Raw genomic sequence first — 17,315 nt, forward strand, 5'->3', positions numbered from 1 at the left:
AGCTGTTGTCCCAGGAGTCTAGCAGCTTTGGTCTCTCTGAGTGTGACCATGTATGTACATCTGAGACTGTTTCAGCGCTTTCTATTCTGTTGTATTGGTTTTTTTTGTCTATTGCCAAAATTACCTTTTCTTACTTACTGTTGCTCAGTAATGTTTCAGTATCCAGTCAACAAGTCTGTTATCAGACTTTTGCATTTCCACATAAATCTTAGGATGATCTGTTTCTGTTTTCACAAAAATGCACAAACAAGAACTGCTGTGGTTTTCATTCATATTGCATGGAATCTATAGACCAGTTTGGGGAGAATTGACATCTTTACAATACTGAATCTTCAAAACCATGAACATGGTATGTCCCTCATTTTCTATGGACTTGAAAATTTTCTTCAAATCACATTTTAAAATTTTCTAAATACAGGTCTTGCCTATTTTTCTCCTTATTTCTAAATATTTTATTTGGATGTAGTGTAAATCATACCTTAAATTTTTTTTTCCTTTGCTAAAGGTTTATTTTTAGTGTTATGAAATACAAGAAATATTTTCAGACCAACCTTCTTCCTTCCAACTAATTGTTGATGGTAGAAATGTGTCTGAAGATTCTTTTGGATTATTTCTGCACACAATCACAACATCGGTGAATAAGGTGTTTTCCCTATTTCTTTACCTCTCTTTTTCCAGTGTGATGTTGAACAGAGGTGGTGATTCAAGCCTCTTTGTCTTGTCCTTGATCTCAGCAGGAAGCTTTCAGCATTTCACCGTCAAGTATGATGAGCGCTAGAGTTATTTATAAATACCACTTATCAGATTCAGGAAGTCTCTATCTTGTCCTAGTTTGCAGGGAGTTTTATCATAAACAGATGTTGAATTTCATCAAATTATTTTTCTTAATCTATTGATAGGATTTTCCCCTTTGTTCTGTTAATGTGATGAGTTGCATTCCTACATTATTAAGCTCATTTGCTTGTGACGTACATTCATTGCTAGCTTCATTTTGCTAATATTCTGTTGAGGATTTTTATATCTATGCTCACAACAAGGGTTCCCAAAGTTTTGCTCTGTTATAATGTCTTTTCCAGATGTTTATGTCATGGTTTAATGAGTCTCATAAAGTGAATCGGGACATGCCATCATTTTTGTTCTCTGAAATAACTTGTGTAAGACTTGTATTATTTCTGTGTTGAGTTTGTTTAAGATTGGTTATTTGTTCTTTAAACATGTGGATATTTTCCTTTAGTACTTTGACAATATTCCAGAGTCTTTTGGATTTCGATATTTTCATTAAGAAATTAAAATCCCATCTCATGGCTTCTCCTTTGATAATAACATTTTCTCTCTCTGTCTGCTTTTAAGATTTTTCACAGCAGTGTACTATGATATGCCTAAATATAATTTTCTTTTTATTTATCTTGTACAGGGCTCATTTAAGATCTTATATCTGTGCTTGTTGTCTTTCTTCAGTTTTAAAAGTTCTTGGCTGTTATTTCTTCTGCCCAATCCTCTCTCTTCTCTCCTGTGACTCTAATTGCATATCTGTCAGTCCTTCTTGTTGCTTCCCCATGTATCTCTTACCCTCTCATCTTTCTTTTCTATCCTTTTGTCTTGGAGTTTCAAACTAGGTATTTTCTTCGGCCCTATCATTTAATTCACTAATTGTCTCTTCAAGCTGTGTTTAAGCTGCTGTTAGACCCACTTATTGAATTCTTAAATTTAGTTATTTTTAAGTTACAGGATTTCAATGTGTTCTTTTTATTTTGTTTCTAATTCTCAGAGAAACTGTTCAATTTTATCTTTCAACTCTTTGAACAGATTAAGCATAGTATTTTTTAAAATTCCACTTCTGATAACACCTTTTTTTTTTTTTTTCCAGCACTTGTGAATTTGTTTCTATAGTGTGGTGGGTTTTTTAACTTGGAATCCATTCATATTGCCTTATATTTTCATATACCTGGTTAGTTTTGATTGAGTGCCAGACATCAAAGACAGAAACTTACAGAAATAACTGGAGGATGCCCTCGTCCTGTGGGGAGAGTTTCTCTTTCCTCTGGCAGGCCCTGGGGCAGCTGTGGTCTGTTGTAACTGTGACCCAGTTCTAGGGACTGAGAGGGCTCTGTCCCCACGAGGACCCATCTGCATTCATCTTTCCTCTTAGGGTGGAACACTTTGGGGATGAGACTCCAATTTTACTGTCTCTGGTTCCACAAAGTGTCCAGAGAGACACTGAGCGTTTCAGCCTCTTAACTAACGCTTCCAAAAGGGGCAAGCATTCTTAGAGGAAACTCATCCCACAGTGCTGGGATCACCTCTCAGAATTTCTCTCTTCTCTGAAATCTTGGCTCCCTTCTTCACTGCTTGCTAATCCTCTGTAACTTCAGGCAGAATGTTTAAAATGTTTTTCCAGCTTTTCTTGTTCTCAGCAGGCACATTAGTCCAAATTACCTAGTCTAACATTATTTCAGTGGCTGTTAAATGTGGTGCTTTTATTCGCATGATGTTTGTTGTGGATTAAATTGTGTCCCGCCAAAAAATATGTTGCAGTCCTAACCCCAAGTTTCTCAGAATGTGACCTTATTTGGAAATGTAGTTGTTGTTTAGTCGCTCAATCGTGTCCAACTCTTTTGTGACCGCATAGATGTAGCCCGCCAGGCTCCTCTGTCCATGGTGTTTCCCAGGCAAAAATACTGGAGTGGGTTGCCATTTCCTCCTCCAGGGGATCTTCCCAGTGGTTGAACCCACATCTCCTGCTTGGCCGTCAGACTCTTTACCTCTGAGCCACCTGGGAACCCCTTATTTGGTAATAGGGTCACTGCAAATATAATTAGTTAAGATGAAGTCATACTGGAGTAGAGTGGGCCTTTGAGACAGTGTGACTTGTATCCTTATAAGAAGAGGAGAAGAAACACAGAGACAGAGATGCACAGGAAGAAAATGGCTGTGTGATGGTTGGGGGCAGAGATTGAGTGATTCACCTACACACCAAGAAGAGCCAAGGATTACCAGCAAACCCCCAGAAGTAGCAAAGAATTCTGCCTGCAGGTTTCAGAGGGCACATGGCTCTGCCACCACCTTGAATTCAGACTCCAAAACTGTGAGACAGTACATTTCTGTTGTGATCAGCCACCCAGGTTGCTGTACTTTGATATGATAGCCCTAAGGAAACTAATACAGTGCCTTATAGTGTACAGAGTACTTTCCCATAAATATCTTGTTTGTTCCGATGGGAAGGCGGAGGAACAGGTGACGTTGAACAAGGTCAGAGTCAGAGAAGCCGAGGCCCAGAGAGGAAGCATCAACATTCTGGGTACCACAAGTCACAGGTGAAGTCTGGATGTACCTGGGCATCCTGCTTCTTTCTGTCCCACTGGAGATGCCATGAGTCTCCAGCTTCATCACATCTTTCCAGGGTCCTGGGTATGGAGAGGTTCCCACGTGACCATGCGCTGATGCCCATTTCCTTGTGTGAAAAGGACAGGCACTTACTTGACTGGGCAGCACACACATTTATTTGTCCATTCACTTCTTCAGTTCAGTCACTCAGTCGTGTCCAACTCTTTGCGACCCAATGAACCGCAGCACACCAGGTCTCCCTGTCCATCACCAACTCCCAGAGTCCACCCAAACCCATGTCCGCTGAGTCGGTGATGCCATCCAACCATCTCATCCCCTGTCATCCCCTTCTCCTCCTGCCTTCAGTCTTTCCCAGCATCAGGGTCTTTTCAAATGAGTCAGCTCTTCACATCAGGTGGCCAAAGTATTGGAGTTTCAGCTTCAACATCAGTCCCTCCAGCGAATACCCAGGACTGATCTCCTTTAGGATGGAGTGGTTGGATCGCCTTGCAGTCCAAGGGACTCTCAAGAGTCTTCTCCAACACCTCAGTTCAAAAGCATCGTCAGTTCTTCAGCGCTCAGCTTTCTTTATAGTCCAACTCTCACATCCATACATGACCACTGGAAAAACAATAGCCTTGACTAAACGGACCTTTGTTGGCAGAGTAATGTCTCTGCTTTTTAATATGCTGTCTAGGTTGGTCATAACTTTCCTTCCAAGGAGCAAGTGTCATTTAATTTCATGGCTGCAGTCACCATCTGCAGTGATTTTGGAGCCCAGAAAAATAAAGTCGGCCACTCTGTCCACTGTTTCCCCATCTATTTGCCATGAAGTGATGGGACCAGATGCCATGATCTTGGTTTTCTGAATGTTGAGCTTTAAGCCAACTTTTGCACTCTCCTCTTTCACTTTCATTTGTTCAGCATGCACTTAACCAAGTTATCGCCTGGTCCTATTGAGTGAAGAGTAGGGACGTACAGTACAGGGAAAGACAAACTGGAGAGGGACAGGACAAGCGCTCAGTCCCTTTCCCGAGGAGCTCACAGTCCAATGGCAGAGAAGTTTCACACTTAGACTGTTGTAGCTTTTCTGATAGGACTTGGCAGAATGTCAATTGTCTTACAGGTGTAAAATGAATTTACCACTGTGCTTTATATCAAGTGAAACAGAAGAAAGTATTTGTATAGCCTATTTAATATTTATGACACATCTTTTGCCCTAAAGTGTTAGACACTCTTATCGTAATTATTTAGAAAATTATATGCTGATAAATTGTCCTAAATTGTATCCCAATATAGCTGAATAAATTTAGACCTTATTAGGTAGATGTCATCCAGTTGAAAATGTGGCCTGACAGCAAATGCCAGACCACAGTGTACTAGATACAGTTTTACTGTTAAATGTTTCTGTTTGGTACACCCTGTAACTCAGCCATCAGAGTTTTATGTAGAACTTTGAAAGGCACTTACAGGAAGCATCAGGCAGTTCCTGTCCTCAGCCAGAGACAAACTGTTAAGTGATGAAACCTTCATTCTTCCATTCGTTCATCCTTATTAGTACGAGCGTCGAGGCACTGGGGATATGGTGTTGAATACGACGTGAACAAACCAGGTATAACATTGAGTGCTGTTGTGCTTGACAGTGGAAATTCCAGAAAAGAGCTGGATAAGCCAAGAGCCCCACAGGCATAGTTGGAATTAGAACAGAGGAGTGTGAGTTGGAGTTTTTAGGGAAGAATTTCATAAAGTTTTTCGGAACTGGCCTTTTTAGTATGAAAGAGGAGGAGCTAGAGGAAGGCCTGGGAGTCATCCCAGGTGAGGGGAGATGGGAGCAGAGGTGGGGCAGGGAAGACACCAGAAGCTCCAGGAGAGGCCTGTGCTCCACAAACTCACTCACATGCACACTTACTTTGTGGAATAAGAGAACAACCCTCAGGGCCCTGGGGTTCGGGAGAGCCTCTCGCCTCTAACAAACTGACTTTGTGCAGGTCACTTCATTCCCCTGTGCATGTATTAAGGAACCCAAAAGTCCACCAGGTATGGAGTACATTCCTCCATGTCTGGTTTGTTAGAGTCCCTTCCGTCCTTGCCAACCTGGCCCTGCTGCTTGCCTTGTCAGGCTTTGGAAGGCCCTGTCTGATTGGGCCACCCAGGTCCTTGTGGTCCTCCCTCCCCTCCTCCCATCACATGCTTGCTCTTCTCTCAGCTCCCTGTCCCTGCTCCAGATTGGCTCAGTACCTTCAGGGACACACGGGGAACATTCCAAGCCTTCTGGCATTTGATGCACTTCTTGGAGCCCTCCAGCATGTGAACATGGTCCATCTTTCTGTAGGAATGTCATCCAGGTTCACATTTCTACATTCCCTGCCCTTCTAGTCAAATGCTCTTTCCGTATCAGTCGATCCTCTTGATAGTTCCCCGTCACACATTCTCTTGATTTAATGCTATCACAGTCTAGGTAGAGCAAAGCTTGCATTGCCTTATAATGACACTAAGGGCATTCTTTCATTGTGATCCCGTTGGTTTTTTTTTTTTTTTTTGCATCTCATTGATAGAATCTTAAATAAAGGACAGTGCCTGGAGCTTGGAAACAGTTCAATTCATTCACCCAACAGACTTAGCTGGTTAGAATCATAAAGAAAACACTGTTTCCTTCCCCCAAGGAGCTCCCAACTCGAAGGGGAATGAGCCCTAAAGAATGACGAGAATAGAACAATAGTAGAGCATCTTTTATTATAGTAGGATTTGTGTCAGTGGAAATGTTTATTATTAAAAGGAGTATATGTAATATAAACAGTAGATTGTAACATTAGTGATTTTTCAGGTGGCCCTAAAACTCCTCTTGGGTTGAGTGGATCAGATACAGTTTTTCCTGCTTCCCTCCCTCTTCATCCCCCTTTTTTCTTTCTCTCTCCCACTTCGACCCTATCCCTCCCCCTCCTCCTCCCCCCTCCCCTCCTCCTCCCCCTCCTTCTCCCCCTCCTCCCCCCTCTCCTCCTCCCTTCCTCCCCCTAGAGCAGCTCCTCTCAGCTTTTAGTGTTTTAGAATAGGGGTCCTTGTAAAAGTTACGATTTTTCACTGAATATCTATTGATATTTGAAAGTTTGAAAACTATGCTTCTTTCTATAAGTCACTTCACCATGGACTCCTGGACTCTTGGGAAAGTACATGCTAACGGATCTTGAGAGCAGAGGATCCTTGAACCTCGGCTGCTCCAAGATAAGACTGCTCACCTTAGGACATGCCAAACAGTACCCTCAGTATAGAATTTAAAGCTTTTCCCTTTTCTGGGAAAACAGCATTGGAATTTTGCCTCATGTTGATAATTAACACAGCATGACAGGGCAGATTCTCTGAATATATTTTCACCTCCATCTTTATTTTAAAAAGTGAAGTGTGAGGTAGAGACTGGAATAGGAAATAGATGGGACAGATGTTGAGGACCTCTTCCAGGAGGGGTTATTTAATGACAATAGGTATTTTTCTAATTCAAAACCAGGTCCTGGAGAAGTTGAGGAATTGCTGGGTGGCTGCAGTTTCAGGAGCTGGAGAGTTAGTTAGTAACTAGGAAGGAGGAGCCTGCAGCTAGGGAGGGGTCAGCAAGGACGGAATAGGAGGGGGGCCAAAGGACCTCACGATGATGGGGTCTCCATCACCATCTGCCCCAGGTCCCCTCCTGGGTTCCTGGAGCTGTGTTTGGGCCCCAGAGGAGAGCGAGAAGGAAGCTGGGTTTGCAGTGTCTTCTGCTCGGTGAGGAAGCCAAGGGAGATGCCCACAGTATGGTTGGAGAGGGAGGCTGGTGGAGTGATCAAGGGGCCAGGGAGCTAAGTTAAGAAGATGGAGAGTCATGGAAGCCCTGAGGGTGCCACCGTCTCTGTTGGGGGCTGTATTGGTTTCCTGGGGCTGCTGTAACAAATAACCACAAAATTGTGGCTTGAACACACACATGTGTTCTCCTACAGTTTCTGGAGGTCAGAAATCAGTTTCACCAGGGGTAAAGTCAAGGTCTTGGCAGGGTGGGTTCCTTCTGGAGGCTCTGGGGGAGAATTGGCTTCCTTACCTTTTCTGGCTTCTAGAGGCGCCTGCGTTCTTTGTCTTGTGACTCCTTCCTCATAACCTCTCACTTTCATCTCACACCTCCTACTTCCTACTTGGCCTTCTTGCATCCTCCAACAGCCCTGGGATTGGATTACATGCAAGGCCCATCTGGATAATCTAGGCTCTTCCCACTCCAGACCCTAACTTAATCAAATTGACATGTTCCCTTTGCCATGGATGGTAACGTTCATGGGTCCAGGGATGGGTATGTGGCTCCCTTTGGGGAGGAGCATTATTCAGCCCTCCATAGGTCAGAGGGATTTAGCTAAAGAGTGAGGAACAATTTCTGGAATTCATGATCTGTGCTTGAGCTCTTTGAAGAAGTACCACAGTATCCTGTGTTGGGGGCAGGACTGGCCTAGCTGCCAGAATTGAGCTCCCTCCACCTTCCTTCCAGCCAATGGAATGCACAGGTCTTGGCGAGGCTGAGGACCATGGGGGCAGCTGTCTCCAGAAACAACTCATCTGGTGCTGGAGCTGCTTAAGGAGGGAGAAGCTGCTTCTCCTTTTAATTGGCAGCTTGCCTTGTTCCATAGCCCTGCTCCCTCTCAGAGCTGCTGTGTTTCCCAGGCTGTGGAGCATCTGCCCTGCAGGGTAACATCAGAGGAGGGGGCCGGAGCAGCCCTGGCAGGAGGGGTGGGTGGCCCCAGCTCTTCTGGTCCCCAGCTGGGTGGCCCCAGTTCTTCTGGGTGGTGAAGGGCCAGGCCCTGGTGGCCATCTCGGTTTGGAAAAGTCCTCAGTAGTGACATTTTCCAAACAGTGACCTTTCGTGGGGGAAAAACAGCATCTGGTTTAAGATCCCACATACTTTTCGACCCCAGGACTGCAGGACTTTCGGTAACCCCAGGGGATTTACTGAGGGTGCGTTGCACTTGCTGTGTGGAATGGAGCAGATGTTTGGGCTTGAGTGCTTGCTTGGGTTGAAGAGGACCTAGTCATTCAGGGTCTTCTGATCTCTCTCCACTCCCAGCCCTCCTGACCCCCGTGGGCCTTCTGCACTTCCTCTGCCCTGTGGGCCTGGGTCCAGCCTGTCCTGAGTCCTCTCCTCCACCCATGGCTTTTGATCAGTGCCCATTGGGCCTCTTTGAGCCAAGGAGCCAGAGCCCTCCCACCCAGACAAAGAGAGGGGTGAGAAAGTGGAGGGGCCAAGGACCATCCTCCCTGCCTGTGCCTCATACACTTGTCCCAGGACTTTGTTACCTGTTGTGTCATTTTTTCTCACAGCATCTTCTGGACGTGGCCAGCACAGGACCACATTTTTTTTTTTTTTTTCAGATACAGGGTTTAACTTCTGATCGGCTAAATGCCTTGCCTGAGACAGAGGCTCTGGAGACTGGCTGCAGTCCAGGATTCTTTCCATCACTCCCGTGCCCAGGGTGGCACCCTGTCTGTGCCAGGCTGACCGTCACACCAGGGGACCCTTTCGCACTGTCTTCTCCACAGTCAAGGCAGAGGATATGAGGGACCAGAGTCTGCTCTGCAGGCATGTTTGACCTGTGTCCTTCTCAGTACCCTCCAGGTCAGAGATACTGTGACAGGCATTGGATGTGTGCCTTTCTCCTCCCACTGGTTTAGGAGTTTCTCAAGGACAGAAACATTCTCTTATTTAGCTATTTTTAATCTCTCAGTGTCTAATCAATACCTGGTACATAGCTGGTATGAGAAGGCACTCCCAAGCACCACCACTTACACACACACACACACACACACACACACCCCTGCACACACATGGAGTGTTTGTAGATTTCATGCTGATGTAGACTTATGACTTTCTGAGGCCTGTGCAGTCTCACGATGGTAAGGGGATATACCCCTCTACGAGAATGGTCATTACAACCTCTGGTCATTCCAGGACATCCTATGTCTTTCCTCCGTGCCCTTGTCTCAGGCCTTTCCTCTGGAGAATTTAGATGTGCTTGAGAACTTTTCCCAGGTGGTGGAGAAGGCAGGCCTCTGCCTGGGGGAGCAGAGGCAGCCGGGGGCCTGTGGGGAGGAGCCTGAGGGCGGCCATCTCTAGCAGCCCCTGGAAGTTACTGAGTTTGGCTCTTGAACGTTGTCCTCAGACTGAGGGCTTGCGGCGCTGGCAGCATGAAGGCCTGGGTCTGTCCCCAGGCTGGGCCATGTGGTGCGGAAAGCAGTATCTTGAGGCTCCTGAAGCAGGGGCAGCGGTGGCCAGCCGGATCCCCAAAGTGAAAGTGGATCTCAGGATGAGCATTAGCTCGTGGGGAGGTTCTCCCTCCTCCGCCCAGCCTGGGAGGATTGGGGTATTATTTTATTAAAGGAGCTAACAGGCTTCCTTACATTCAGTGTCAGATAAATCTCTCCTAAATACATCGCTCCTGTTTTTCCTTGCAAATGTGGCCATGTTGAGTTATGGGTTAAATCAGTCCTTCTGGACTAGCGTGGGCAGCTTATCTCCTTATTACCTAGTATTTATGGGAAATGGTCTGCCAGGTTCCAGACAAGTAATTGGCAAGTGAGTCTTGTGAACAGGACCAGCTCAGTAGCTGGGGCCTTGCCACCTCCTGGCCTGAAGCACTGAAGCCTGTGTGTGTGTTTCTGCATCAGGGCCATCTTCAAGGCTGGAGCCCAGCCCAGGCTCAGAGCCCACTGGCCTGGCAGCACTGTTGTAGTGTGTGGGTGTTTGACAAGCCAGGGCAGTGTGACCCCCATGGACAGTGAAGTGTGAGTTCACCAGGCATCCTTGCTTCCCTGTGTCACCTTGTCTCATCTCACATTGCAGCAACCCAGCGCAAGCCACTCAGGCTGCCGAGGGGCTGCCCTGGAGAAAAGATGACTCTGAAGAGTGGGTGGGGAGAGACCTGTCATCATCAGACTTTGCAGAGATCCCAGGGAGAGGGCTGATGGCATGGTCCAGGGTGACGTCCCAGGGAGAGGGGTGATGGTGTGGGCCAGGGTGATGACTCCACTGATGGGGAGAGAGCCCTTGCCTGGTGGCTGACTGACTGTGGGGGATGCAGGAGGAAAGCTGAGCTTGGCGTCCACCTCTCTGGTGTTCTTGAAGTGACATGGAAGTGGGCCCTTGGAGGAAGGAGCCCTGAGCTCTTTTGTGGGGGAACCTTAAAGATGAGGTGAAGATTCCAGGGGAGGCTGCCAGCCTAACTGATAGTTCAAGTGGATTCTTAAAATATCCCATCTTGGCAGAGTGGAACTCTGTGTAGGAAGAATCACATGGTACTTCTTATTCCGTGTGCAGTCCCAAAAATGTGGTGTTTATTTAGAAATATGTGGTTTATGCTTTTTTATCTAGAAAGGTTACTTGGGATCATTTGTTACTATTTTTCCATTTGTAAAGTTTCATACCCTAGAAAATTCCTGGTTAAGGAACAAATAACCAAAAACACTTCTTACAGAGTCATGCTTTTATGGGAATTCAGATTGTACAGTTGAAAACTCTAGGCTGTCAGCAGTGATTAAAATGTGCATATTTCCATCTGAATTATTAAACTGGTAGCTAGTTGATACTAACAAGTCTTCTAAGTATTCCTTGATTTTCTCAGTTTTTTAAAAATGAAGCAACACACTTGCAAACCAATTCAAAACCCAGACAATATTAAATCAGTCACTCAGGCTGTCAGAAAAGTACAATCATAGGAAAGAAACAACATAAACACGTGATTTGATAGAATTTTCAAAATTAACATGAAAACATCTGTCCGTATCTGTGAGAAATGTTGTGTGGATAAAATCTCGTAGTTCACTCTTGTTAAAAGGGAAGAGTTTCTGTGTTTAAAAACCAGGGACAAGAACATGCCTCTTGCCATATAGTCCAGGGTGAGATTTTCTTTGCCTTAAAATCCTTGAGGTAAGAATTTTCCAAGTTCATTTGGATTCAAATGAAAGCTGTTTCCATGCTGTGGCCTAAAGAGAGAGAAGGAGCTCTGTGTGTCCTGTTTATATGATGGAAATAAATATTGCTAGTTGCTCTCTTGCCCCTTTTGGTTGCTGTCCCAGGATTGGAAAGCTTGTTTATCCATGTGAAAAAGGAATTCAAAAGGGTTATGAAGTCCAGAGTTGACATTTGAGAGGCTGAAAAACAGAGAGGAAGGACCCAATGCCAGCAACTTTTCCTTGTCCTTGGAGACCCCCAGGACTATGACTGCCAGCTTTTCCAACAAGGCTATCCTGGTGGGCAACGTGTCAAATGTCCCAAGGCTCTCACTGATCCTCCTGCCTCCACAATTGCAAAATAACGACAAAAGTAAATATTTGGGGCCAGGTTTATTTTGGTCAGACAAGTTCCAGTCTGGTTTCTAAAATTAGGACTTCTGCGGGATGCACGTGGTTTGGGCATCCGGCCAGAAAACTCAGTCTCAGGGATGTGCTGTGCTCTTATTTGTTGTTGCTTGCTTGGAAATGAGCATCCGAACCCTCTCTCGTGTCTGTCCATCTGTGCAGACCCACTGTCCATGCTAGGAACGCTCTGTCCCGCTCATGTGGATAGGCGCCCACCCCCCTGCCCTGGCTGGCAGGATTCCCACTTACGTGAGGCTCAGACCCCGCTGTCTGTCCCTCACAGACTGCCAGCCAAGCCTTCTAAGAGCCCAGCTCTCATTCTGTCCTTCTCCTTCTTCAGAACATTCTCTTAATCCCCGCCTCCACTGCCTTCAGGGTAAAGCCCTCCCGGCTCTGGTCCCACCTCATGGTACCTCCTCAGCCACCAGCCACACTGGCCTCCTCACTGCCCCTCAAGCACACTGGCTGCTTGCTTGCCTTTGTAACTTTCCATTTCCCCCATATAAACATCCCTACCCCTGCCTTCTGTCCGTCCTTCTGGACTCAGCTGCAGACCCACCTCCCCAGGTAGACTGCCCGGCCCAGAGGAAGCCTTGGCCAATCACCGAGCATATTTGCCAGCATCATCTGGCATGGTTTCTTTGCCTCAAAGAGCAAAGGAGGCACTCAGGAAACATCTCTGTTCAGCCTTGGCTCATAGTGTCGCCTCCTGGAAGCTTTCCTTACCCTGGAGGAGGCTGCCCTCCCTACAGTGGCTCCTGGGATTGTCTTTCTCCTCCTCTCAGACTCGTGGAGCTCTCTCTAGAATGTAGCAAAGGCTGCTGTCCCCATACACCTCTGGCTGGGGCTGGGGTGGAGTGGCTGGGGCCTGCATTCCCTGGGCCCTCTTTGCCTTCATTTGCCCTCTTGGGTCGAATAGGAATAAGCAGGGCCAGCTTCACAGGCACGCAGCCTGTGTCCCAGAAAGGACCCACACTTGGTTAAATGCTCTGCTGTTACTGTCTTGAAATTCTTACTTTTTTGAACAAGGGGCCCTGCATTTGCATTTTACACCAGCTCTTGCAAAGTATGTATCTGGTCCTGGGCACAGGCCAGGTGTTAACACGCAAGTCAAGGTGGGGCCACAGTCCAAGAGGAATGCTGGCTGAGGTCTGCATGGAGGCCAGTGGAGGGTAGCAGGAGATTGGAGGAGATACTCAGCTCTTTCCTTGGAGGAGTGGCAGTTCTTCAAGGCAGGAGTGTTCCGCGGAGCTACTGACTTCACAGGACCTCACTTTGGCCCTAAATAGCCTTATTCAGGTCCTGTCATAAGCCTGCCATTTTTATAGTGCTGCTCCAACAACTTTCACGTCTCAATCAGAGGAAAAGCCAAGTCCTTCCAGTGGCTTTCAGGCCCCCTGACCTAGTCCTTCATCATTGACCTTCTCCCCTATCACTGTCTCCTCAACTCTGTTTCAGCCACACTGACCCCCTTGCTGTCAGGCCATTTGCACCTGCTGTGCTCTGAGCCCAGAAGGCTCACCCTCACCTCCTTCAGGCCTTTGCTCATAGTCACTTAATCAGTATAGTCTTCCCCAAATATCCTATTTAAAATAAAACACACACACACACACACACACACATACACCACTATTTAACCTCTTTCTTCCTTTACTTTGATCTACAGTACTTATCACCAGCTTACTTTGTGTTTTACACGTTTATTGATTTATGGTCTGTCTCTTCCCCTGGAATGTAAGTTCAGGGAGGGCAGGGATTTTTGTAAGCTTTGTTCGCTGCTCTCTTCCTGGAATACTACCTGACGCATAGCAGGCGCTCAAGAGACATGTGCTGGGCAGATTCACTGCCTTAGGCGGCTGACAGTCCTACTTGACCCCAGAAGGATGACCACTGACACATAGCAGGCACACAATAGACATGTGCTGGGCGGATTCACTGCCCTAGGCGGCTGACAGTCCTACTTGACCCCAGAAGGATGACCAGCAATGGCTGGGGAGAGGTTGGTGAGGCCACAGGAAGTCAGAGAGGTGATGTCAGGCTGGCTGGCAAAAAGGAAGTTAAAATGTACCACACAAATAAGTAGAGATGAAGCTTAGAAAAGCCAAAGTGAGCAGAGCAGCAGGAGCTAGGAAGAGACCCTCATTGAAGCTATTAAGGAATTAATTTTTGTTCTCATTTGTTAATAGAGACATAGATAGATGCCCTTCGACACTGTAAATAAGAAACAGCCACTGACTGTCACCACCACATGGGCCTGCATCTTCTCAGCAGCTACAGAACTGGCGTCTCCGTGTGAGTCCATGCAGCCGTGTCACTGCCTGGATTCCCTGAGACACCGACCCATAACTTACATCCTGACCCTCACTTAGGAACTACCCACTTCAGTGTCTTTGGAGAGCCCACCAGCTCCAAAAACCAGATCATCACAGGAGATCCCTCAGTGATGTCCCTGGGCAGGTGAAGGCCCAGGTATGTCAGTGGGACCGACTTAGAAGTGTCAGTTCCTGTCGTCAGATGCACGGGCCTGACGTGCAAGTGTGCGAGGGACCTCTGATCAAGGGAAACCCTCTTGTCAGAATAACCAGACATCCCAGTCTTGCCTCACAGTGAACAGAGACTCTGGCAACAAATGACATATGTACAGAGTTGATCATTAGCAAAACTGAGGTCAGGATTGAAAACTGACTGACTGGCAGACTTGAGCTTTATTGTCTAATTTTTTGGCCTCGGAAATGTCTGTGCTGTAGGAGGGTAATTGAGGACTCCTGAGGCATTATTTGAGGTGATTATCCCTTTTCTTGGGCTTCCCTGATAGGTCAGTTGGTAAAGAATCTGCCTGCAAGGTAGGAGACCCTGGTTCAATTCCTGGGTCAGGAAGATCTGCTGGAGAAGGGATAGGCTACCCACTCTAGTATCCTTGGGCTTTCCTTGTGGCTCAGCTGGTGAAGAATCCTCCTACAATGCAGGAGACCTAGGTTTGATCCCTGGGTTGGAAAGTCAGTTCAGTTTATTCACTCAGTCATGTCCGACTCTTTGCAAGCCCATGGACTGCAGCACGCCAGGCCTCCTGTCCATCCCCCAAACCCGGAGCCTACTCAAACTCATGTCCATTGTGTTGGTGATGCCATATAACCATCTCATCCTCTGTTGTCCCCTTCTCCTCCCACCTTCAATCTTTCCCAGCATCAGGATCTTTTACAACGAGTCAGTTCTTTGCATCATGCCAAAGAATTGGAGTTTCAGCTTCAGCATCAGTCTTTCCAATGAATATTCAGGACTGATTTCCTTTAGGACTGACTGATTGGATCTCCTTGCAGTCCAAGGGACTCTCAAGAGTCTTCTCCAATACCACAGTTCAAAAGCATCAATTCTTCGGCGCTCAGCTTTCTTTATAGTCCAACTCTCACATCCATACATGACTATTGGAAAAACCATAGCTTTGACTAGACAGACCTTTGTTGGTAAAGTAATGTCTCTGCTTTTTAATATACTGTCTAGGTTGGTCTTAGCTTTTCTTCCAAGGAGCAAGCATCTTTTAATTTTATGGCTGCAGTTATCATCTGTAGTGATTTTGGGCCCCCCAAAAATAAAGTCTGCCACTGTTTCCATTGTTTCCACATCTCTTTGCCATGAAGTGATGGGACTGGATGCCATGATGTTAGTTTTCTGAATGTTGAGCTTTAAGCCAAATTTTTCACTCTCCTCTTTCACTTTCATCAAGAGGCTCTTTAGTTCTTCTTCACTTTCTGCCATAAGAGTGGTATCATCTTTGTATCTGAGGTTATTGATATTTCTCTCAGCAATCTTGATTCCAGCTTGTACGTCATCCAGCCTGACATTTTGCATGATGTACTCTGCATATAAGTCAAATAAGCAGGGTGACAAGATACAGCCTTGATGTACTCCTTTGCCAGTTTGGAACCAATCTGTTGTTCCATGTCTGGTTCTAACTGTTGCTTCTTAACCTGCATACACATTTCTCAGGAGGCAGGTCAGGTGGTCTGGCATTCCCATCTCTTTCAGAATTTCCCACAGTTTGTTGTGATCCACACAGTCAAAGGCTTTGGCATAGTCAATAAAGCAAAAGTAGATGTTTTTCTGGAACCCTCTTGCTTTTTTGATGAACTAGCAGATGTTGGCAATTTGATTTCTGTTTCCTCTGCCTTTTCTAAATCCAACTTGAACATCTGGTAGTTTGTGGTTCACGTACTGTTGAAGCCTGGCTTGGAGAATTTTGAGCATTACTTTGCTAGTGTGTGACTTCCCTGGTGGCTTAGATAGTAAAGTGTCTGTCAACAGTGCGGGAGACCTGGGTTCAATCCCTGGGGCAGGAAGATTCCCTGGAGAAGGAAGTGGCAACCCACTCCAGTACTCTTGCCTGGAAAATCCCATTGACAGAGGAGCTTGGTGCAGGCTACTGTCCATGGGGTCGCAAAGAGTCAGGGCACGACTGAGCGACTTCACTTTCACTTTTCACTTTTGCTAGTGTGTGAGATGAGTGCAGTTGTACAGTAGTTTGAACATTCTTTGGCATTGCCTTTCTTTAGGATTGGAATGAAGACTGACCATTTCCAGTCCTGTGGCCACTGCTGAGTTTTCCAAATTTGCTGGCATATTGAGTGCAGCAATTTCACAGCATCATCTTTTAGTATTTGAAATAGCTCAACTGGAATTCCATTACCTTATCTAAGATGGCAGAGGAATAGGATGGGGAGACCACTTTATCCCCCACAAATTCATCAACAGGTCATTTGAATGCTGAGCCGCTTCGCAAAACAATTTCTGAACACTGGTGGAGGACACCAGGCACCCAGAAAGGCAGCCCACTCTCTTTGAAAGGAAGTAGGACAAAGTATAAAAGACAAAAAGAGAGACAAAAGAGTTAGGGACGGAGACCTGTCCAGGGGAGGGAGTCGTGAAGGAGAAGAAGTTTCCACACAGTAGGAAACCCTCTCACAGGTGGGTCTTCAGGGAGTTTTGGAATCTAACCGGGAGAGGAAAAAAACCCACAGAAGACATGCCTAACTGCAACTGCGGAAAACAGAACTTTCCCGTGAAAGGCTCTAACCTAACAGCCTAATGCACAGCCTGGCACTCGCACAGAACAAAGGATTGAGTGAATACCAAAGGAGAGCCAGCCTGCTGTTGGAACTGGCCCCTCCCTGCCCAGAGGTAAAGAGGCAGACTTGAAGGCAAGAGGCTGCTGCAATCTCAGCCCCAGAGACGGCATCTTCCACCAAACTGTGGGCAGGCTTCCAGCTGCTAACCCCATCTTCCTGAGATCATCTCTCCAGAGGAGACACACGGCACACCTCAGATGGTACACAGCCAGAAAACCGAGCGGCCAGGACGGGGAGGTGATTAAGACACATGGTCCACCTGGGACAGCGCACTCGCTAAGCACCTGGTCGCCTGAGCTGCTCAGACCTGGGAAGGGCACAAAACACACACCCAACCCACAGAGACTGAGCCAGAACCAGGTCTGAGCATCTCCTGTGAAGGTTTGGGTCAGCAGTGGCCTGCCGCAGGGGCTCTGGGTGCAGCAGACCTGGGTATGGCATAGGCCCTCTTGGAGGAGGTCACTATTAACCCCACCATAGAACCACCAGAACTTAAACAGGACTGGGGAAACAGAC

General features: G+C 46.6%; 1 protein-coding gene and 1 non-coding gene across 2 annotated transcripts in view; both read left to right on the forward strand.

Moving 5' to 3' along the window:
* Nucleotides 1–17,315, forward strand: part of CTDSPL (CTD small phosphatase like) — a 121,356-nt gene that overhangs the window by 55,269 nt on the left and 48,772 nt on the right. The gene's annotated exons all lie outside the window — the stretch shown is intronic.
* On the forward strand, nucleotides 4,732–4,810 carry MIR2367 (microRNA mir-2367). The gene has a single exon (NR_030982.1). It is a non-coding gene; the product is annotated as a microRNA mir-2367 (primary transcript).

This window comes from Bos taurus, chromosome 22, assembly GCF_002263795.3.
Source record: "Bos taurus isolate L1 Dominette 01449 registration number 42190680 breed Hereford chromosome 22, ARS-UCD2.0, whole genome shotgun sequence".
Lineage (NCBI taxonomy): Eukaryota > Metazoa > Chordata > Mammalia > Artiodactyla > Bovidae > Bos > Bos taurus.